Source organism: Nuphar pumila, chromosome 15 (assembly GCF_984573655.1).
Source record: "Nuphar pumila chromosome 15, dmNupPumi1.hap1.1, whole genome shotgun sequence".
Taxonomy (NCBI): domain Eukaryota; kingdom Viridiplantae; phylum Streptophyta; class Magnoliopsida; order Nymphaeales; family Nymphaeaceae; genus Nuphar; species Nuphar pumila.
This window is the reverse complement of record NC_143263.1, coordinates 11,059,964-11,066,494: the sequence shown is the minus strand read 5'-3', so window position 1 is coordinate 11,066,494 and position 6,531 is coordinate 11,059,964.

Sequence of the window (6,531 nt, the reverse complement as noted above, 5' to 3'; positions counted from 1 at the left end):
TCGACCCGTATCCATTTTTAAACCATGAAGTGTTCAAATATTGTATCTGAAATTCTGAATTAAATTTCATATGAAGATTGAGCAAGTGTTTTAGTCCAAATTATAAGGCCCTGATAGATCCAGTTAGAAACATGCATTTTGGGCTTACATGTTTGTGTTGATCACAGCTGTTCTTCCTCAGGTGAACAGGTTAAAATTCAAAATAAGAAGTTCCACTTTTTCATGTTTGTATAGCATGTGATTCTTCCATTGTGATCAAGAATCACATATAGCTAAGTTCAAAAATCACAAGTAGGGCTGTCAACGGGTAAGGTTTGTACGGGGTGCTGGATTGGATCAGAACCCGAATTCTGAGATATGGGCATAAAAAGTGTTGACCCGAATAATATTTGGGTCAATCTGAACCCGACTCGAGCAATATGCAGGCCAGGTTTGGGTTATCGTTTTTGTCAAGTACTTGGTCGGACCCAACTTTTTTTCCAAGTAGCCGACTCGACCCAAGTGTTTATATGTACTTCAAGTAAAAGTGAACTAAAATTACTCGGATCCCGGTTTGATATTTCATTTTCGTGACCCGATAAAACCCGAACCTACAATTTGTTATTTGAACAGATTGATGTACACTCTGATGGGTCAAAATATCCGATTCTTTGACCGCCCTGATCACAAGGCAAAGCAAAATTGTGGATTCAAACATATATGATACACATGTGATGTGGGGGCAAAGCAAAATTAATAAGCAATGATAAGCACATCTAATGATTCAGATCTATCATAAAATACTTAAAATTATGAGTTTTTAAGGGCCTTAAGGAGACCTAACTAAAAAGGGAGCCTAATATGTTTAGATCTCTCTCTCTCTCTCTCTCTCTCTCTCTCTCTCTCTCTCTCTCTCTCTCTCTCTCTCTATATATATATATATATATATATATATATATATATATATATATATATATATTGGCTACTAATGATAGAAAATCACTTTTTTCTTTAAAAAAAATATCTTTTTTGTATATATGGTTTGTTTAGTAGAAAACTTGTTTTGAATCGAGTGATTATAACAAGTAATTAGGTTTTTAAAGGGGTCAAAAAAGCAATATAACCTATAATATGCTAAAATTTCATAACTCAAAAGATCATATTTTTACACCAGAAAAGCACTCCAGGGCTTGACCCTCAACAAACAAACCATGTTGAGCACATTTATGTTGTTAGATTGAGTTGATATAACTTGCACCTATGATTTCTAGCTCATTAGTTTCTAGCAAATACTTTTCATATAGAAAAATGCATAGCTACACGATGAATAGGTGCTTAACCCATCCTTAATCATGTTGAATGTCCATCACATGCACGTCCATCACATGCACGTGATGGACGGTCAGCACGAAAAAAATGGTAAAAATGCTAAAAAAATGAGTTTTTGTGCAAAAAAAGACATTTAGCATGCTTTAAAAGTACTGCTAAAGTGTCACAGGGGATGCACACGGTATTATTTAAATTGTTTTTTGTGGTGCTCTAAAAGTGTTGTTAATGATCTTTTTTTACACATTTTTTCTCATTTTTTGCATAAAAATAGTTAGTGTCCATGGTACGCACGATGGACGCTCAGCAACATCAAGTAGCAGCAGCTACCACTCACTCTATACATATCCAACCATCCAAAATTATTGAAAAAAAAAAAAGATCATGTAACAAATTAATAATGTTGTAAGTACGATTCCATTTTTCTCTATTGATTCCCATGCATGACATGAAAAGTAATGGGACCATTGATGGCCTCACCCACTCCGCTAGTGGACCTAAGGAACTGTTCTGGGTCTATTGATCAAGCCAATCCTAGTTAGCTTATCAAAACTGGCCTAATCCTTTTCCACCACAATATTTGATTGACAACTGAACAGGGAAAGATGGCTAGGGCTTAAACGAGCAAAACAAGCCTAGCTTGGCCCGTTCATGCTCATCTAATTTAATACAGAAACCAAGTTCGAGCTCTTGACGTGCTGTGAGGCTCGAAACAGGCCCGAGCTCATAATAAACCAAGCCAGATTAGCTGAGCTCGAGCTGGCTCGTATATAAAGAAAGTAAATTTTGTTTAATATGATAACAATACGATTTGAACACCACGCGTCTCAATAGATAATTCTATTTCATTAAGTATACGAGCCTACACAGGCCAAGCTGAGCCAAGCACCCCATGTTTGTGTGAGCTCGATGAGCAAGTCATGGCTCAGCTCATTGAGGTCAATTTATGAGCCCAAACAAGTTTTGATGTGACTAGCTAAGTGTGGTTAGCAATAGGGGTGTGAATGGGTCGGATCTAGGTTGGATCATGCCAGATCCAAATCCAAACTAAAATGCAAACAGTAGATCTGGATCCAGATTCGAGGGGGTTAGATTAGGGGTGACAAAATCTGACACGACCCACCAACCCGACCTGCCAACCCGCTTCTTAGCCGGGTTCGGGTTTGGCTTAAACGGGTTCGTGTCGTAAACGGGTTGACCCGCCTAACCCGTTTATTAAACGGGTTGGGTTCGTGTTAGGGGTATGCCAACCCGTTTGACCCGTTTAATAAACGGGTTAGGCGGGCGGGTCAACCCATTTACACGAACCCGTCAACCCGCAACCCGTTTATATTTAAAATGGTTCTTTGAGATGATTAAATTCGCAACCCGTTTGTAATCCAAACTGGTAATCATGTCGACCCGTTTTAAATATACACGACACTTTTAAATATTTAAAACCCGCCCTACAAAGGTAACAAGTCTTGAAAACAATAACATTAAATGTGAGAGAGAGAAAGAGGTGGAAAGTTAATCGCAGATGTGACAAGACTTGAGAGCAATAGCATTAAATGTTCTCATCTAAAAAAAATGTTAATTTTTTTTAACATCAAATCAAGCTAAAAGTATAACTCTTTTTAATTTATTCTTACTTAAAATAATTCCCCCTTCTTATTTCCTGCTTGCAACATCTTTTAACGGAGAGATATAATCGTGTCGAGTCGACCCGACCCGTTTATTAAATGGGTTAACCGTGTCGGGTCGGGTTACCCGTTTAATAAATGGGTCGTGTTCATGTTTGTCACATCCTACCCATTTAATAAACAGGTTGGGTTCGTGTTGAGGTGTTCTAACCCGCCGACTCGACACGATTGCCACCCCTAGGTCAGATTGAATCTGGATGCAAAATACATGTGGTAATACTGGATGCAAGAAAAAATTGAGCAAAATAACCTATTTACACGTAAAAAGTGCATTTGGGTTTGGATTTTGTTTCGGATCAACTCTAGAGCTGACTTAAAATGTTGATCCAAATCTGATTCGGATTTGACTGCGATTTGATTGAATAAAAATAGGTAAATAGGGCGCACAAGTTTAATTCATTTTTATGGTTCTACTAAGATATGTGTGTGTGTGTGTGTGTGTGTGTGTGTGTGTGTGTGTGTGTGTGTGTCGACAAAACATGATATACATATGACATCATTCCTTTTAACATGAAGTTAAAGTGAAATTCAAGATTCAAAGTGATTCGAACCTGAAATCCAATAAAATTTTTGGAAATTGTCAGTTTTTTTAAATATATTTTCCTAAATATAAATTATCGTGTTCTAATCATGTCAATCTTTTTGCCAAATTTTTAAAAAATATACAATTTCTTTTTTTTCATAATCATATATCAAAAAAGATGTCTGAACATAGTCTTGCTATACTCATCTGGTTTTCCAAATATGATAACTTAAAGAATCCAACCAAAAAATAAATAAAAACAGAAAATCTAACCGAAGCTCAACCTTAACTGAAAGAACCCAACAACCACGAGAAAGGTTACATTAATATGGTATATCCATGGGCGTTTGAATCCCCGTCCACACTTGTCCACGGGACACACCGAGCCGGGGGGGGGGGCGAGCACGTGTCTGCATACCCATGCAAACTCAGGATGAACAGACCAAAATTTTGTTTGTCCCGTGGACGCTTATTTGGTGTGTGTTGCTGCTCCATGGCGAGTGGTGAGGGCTTGTTTGACGGCTTGTTTAGGACTGGACGAAATAAACAAACAAAATGGTTGTACCAAGTCTAACGTTTTGTTTCAACTGTACAAGAGGCTTTGCTCTTTGTGCCCAATGTTTGTTTTATGTTGTGTGCGGACAGCATGAACACACACACATAATGAGTCGGATAACTTCGGTTTGAATCATAAGACTCAATCCACCCAACCACATGAGTGCTTTAACACATTTAATATGGATTTTAACCCTAGATATGTATCTTGGATTGGATCTAAAAACAAAAAAAATATTTACAATTTGAGTAATTTGAGAAAAAAATAGATATTTTTTATATATAAATGATTTAATCAATGTTATTCGCATATAATTCTGAAAGTTTATCATAAAAATATCAAACCCTAAAATCAAATTAACTATAAATAATCAAATTATCAAAACATATTAAATCATAAAACCTTAAAATACAGTAAAATAAATCATAAATAAATAAAAAACCCTAAACTATAAGAAAAATATGCCATAAAATTAAATGAAAAAGCCCTAATTCAAACCTTAACTAAAGAAAATTAAAAAAAAGCCGCAATCAAATACAAGAAAAACCCTAATCAAATTAAATATAAAAAACCTTAATTAAAAAAAATGATTTAAAGCCCTAATCATAAAAAATCAAAGAAAAAAACTCTAATCAAATCAAAGAAGTCCCTAATCAAATTAACTATAAAAAATCCCTAATTAAAAAAAATTGATTCAAAGCCCTAATCGAAGAAAATCAAATAAAAACCCCTAATCAAATTAACTAAAAAATTATATAAATATAAATACATAAATATATCATAAAACCCTAAAATGCAAGAAAAGAATTCATAAATAAACCAAAAAACCCTAATCTACAAGAAAAATAAACCAAAAAACCTAAACTATGAAAAAAACTAAACCATAAATAAACAAAAAACCCTAAACTAAAAAAAACCATGCATAAAAAAAAACAAAAAAACATAAACTACAAGAAAAATAAACCACAAAATTAAACATAAAAAACCCTAACTCAAACCCTAATCAAAGAAATTCAAAGAAAAACAACCTTAATCAAATACAAGAAAAAAGCCTTGATTAAAGAAATCTCATTCAAAACCTAATAAAAAAACTCTAATAAAAAAACATTTGATTCAAAACCCTAATCAACGCCCTAATTAGAGAGGGAAGAAGAAGAAGATAGAGAAGGAACGAAAAGTGAGGAATGTTTAAGAAGCCAAAAAAAGAAGAAAAGGGAAGGAGGGAGAGAAAGAAAAGAAGAAGAAGAAAGAAAAAAGAGAGAGGGAAACTATGAAAAAGGAGAAGAAAGAAGAAAACAAAGGGAGAGAAAAAAAATAAGAAGAATAAGATAGAAATAAGAGAGAGAGGGGAACCATGAAGTAGGAGAAGGAAGAATAAAAGGGAAGGAAGGAGAGAGAGAAGGAAGAATAAAAGGGAAGGAAGGAGAGAGAGAAGAAGAAAGAAAGAAGAGAGGGGAATGATGAAGAAGGGGAAGAAAGAAGAAAAGGAAGGGAGAGAGAGACCTTTCGTTGCCGGCTCTCGCTGTTTGGTGGATGCATAGGAGAGAGGGAGAGAGAGAGAGTCAAAATTGAAGGGAGAGGAGCAGAGTCGAAATTCAGGGGCACTCATTTTTTTATTACACCATTTGCCCTATTCATGTTCTTTTTTATAATAGGGGTCCAACGAAAGTAATGGTGAAAAATGGACATGTCTGATGCATTTCTCAGGTTCGCCACATCCAGGTCGCGACATCTCTCGCGATTGCGGATGCGCCATCAAACATACCCTATGGAAACACTAAGAGATAGAGATAGAAGGCGAGTGGACAACACCATTGATGGTGGTGAAACAAATTCTTGGGTTTCTTCATCTACATGCATTGTTCTTCTTGGAACACCATCTCTATCTTTCATTCATCAATGAAGACAAAGACTACATTGGCCTTCTTTTTTTTGTTGAGAATAAACCCTGAGTTGCTTAATTACAAATGCAATTAGGGCTGTCAAACTAGTAAGGATTCTAATGAAGTTGTGTTCTTAGCAAGCTTTTCAGTCTATAGTTGGAGAGGAGCTTCATCACTCTTTAGCATTACTATTAAGCGATCATAGTTTTTTATAAGGGCTGAGCTCAATTAGGAAGAAGTTGCGTATAAACAACTAAGTAGGATGGGTTGGATATCTGATCCATCAGTGTCTACTCAAACCCGCCCAAATAACAAATAGTCAGGTTTCGGTTATGCGAGGTTTCAAAAATTGGAACCCTCACCAAGCATAATTTATAAGAGGACAACTAAAATATGTAAACTAGTCAAATATGTAAACTGGTATATACATATGCGATTTAGATGAACAGTTTTATAGAAACAGACTCTTGGATCATCTGATTACGATGTATAAGAAGGATCTTTTAAGGCTTCAAAATCAATTGTTGATTTTTTTTGTAATTATGCAAACATAAAAATCACATTTATTGATCCAATTACGAT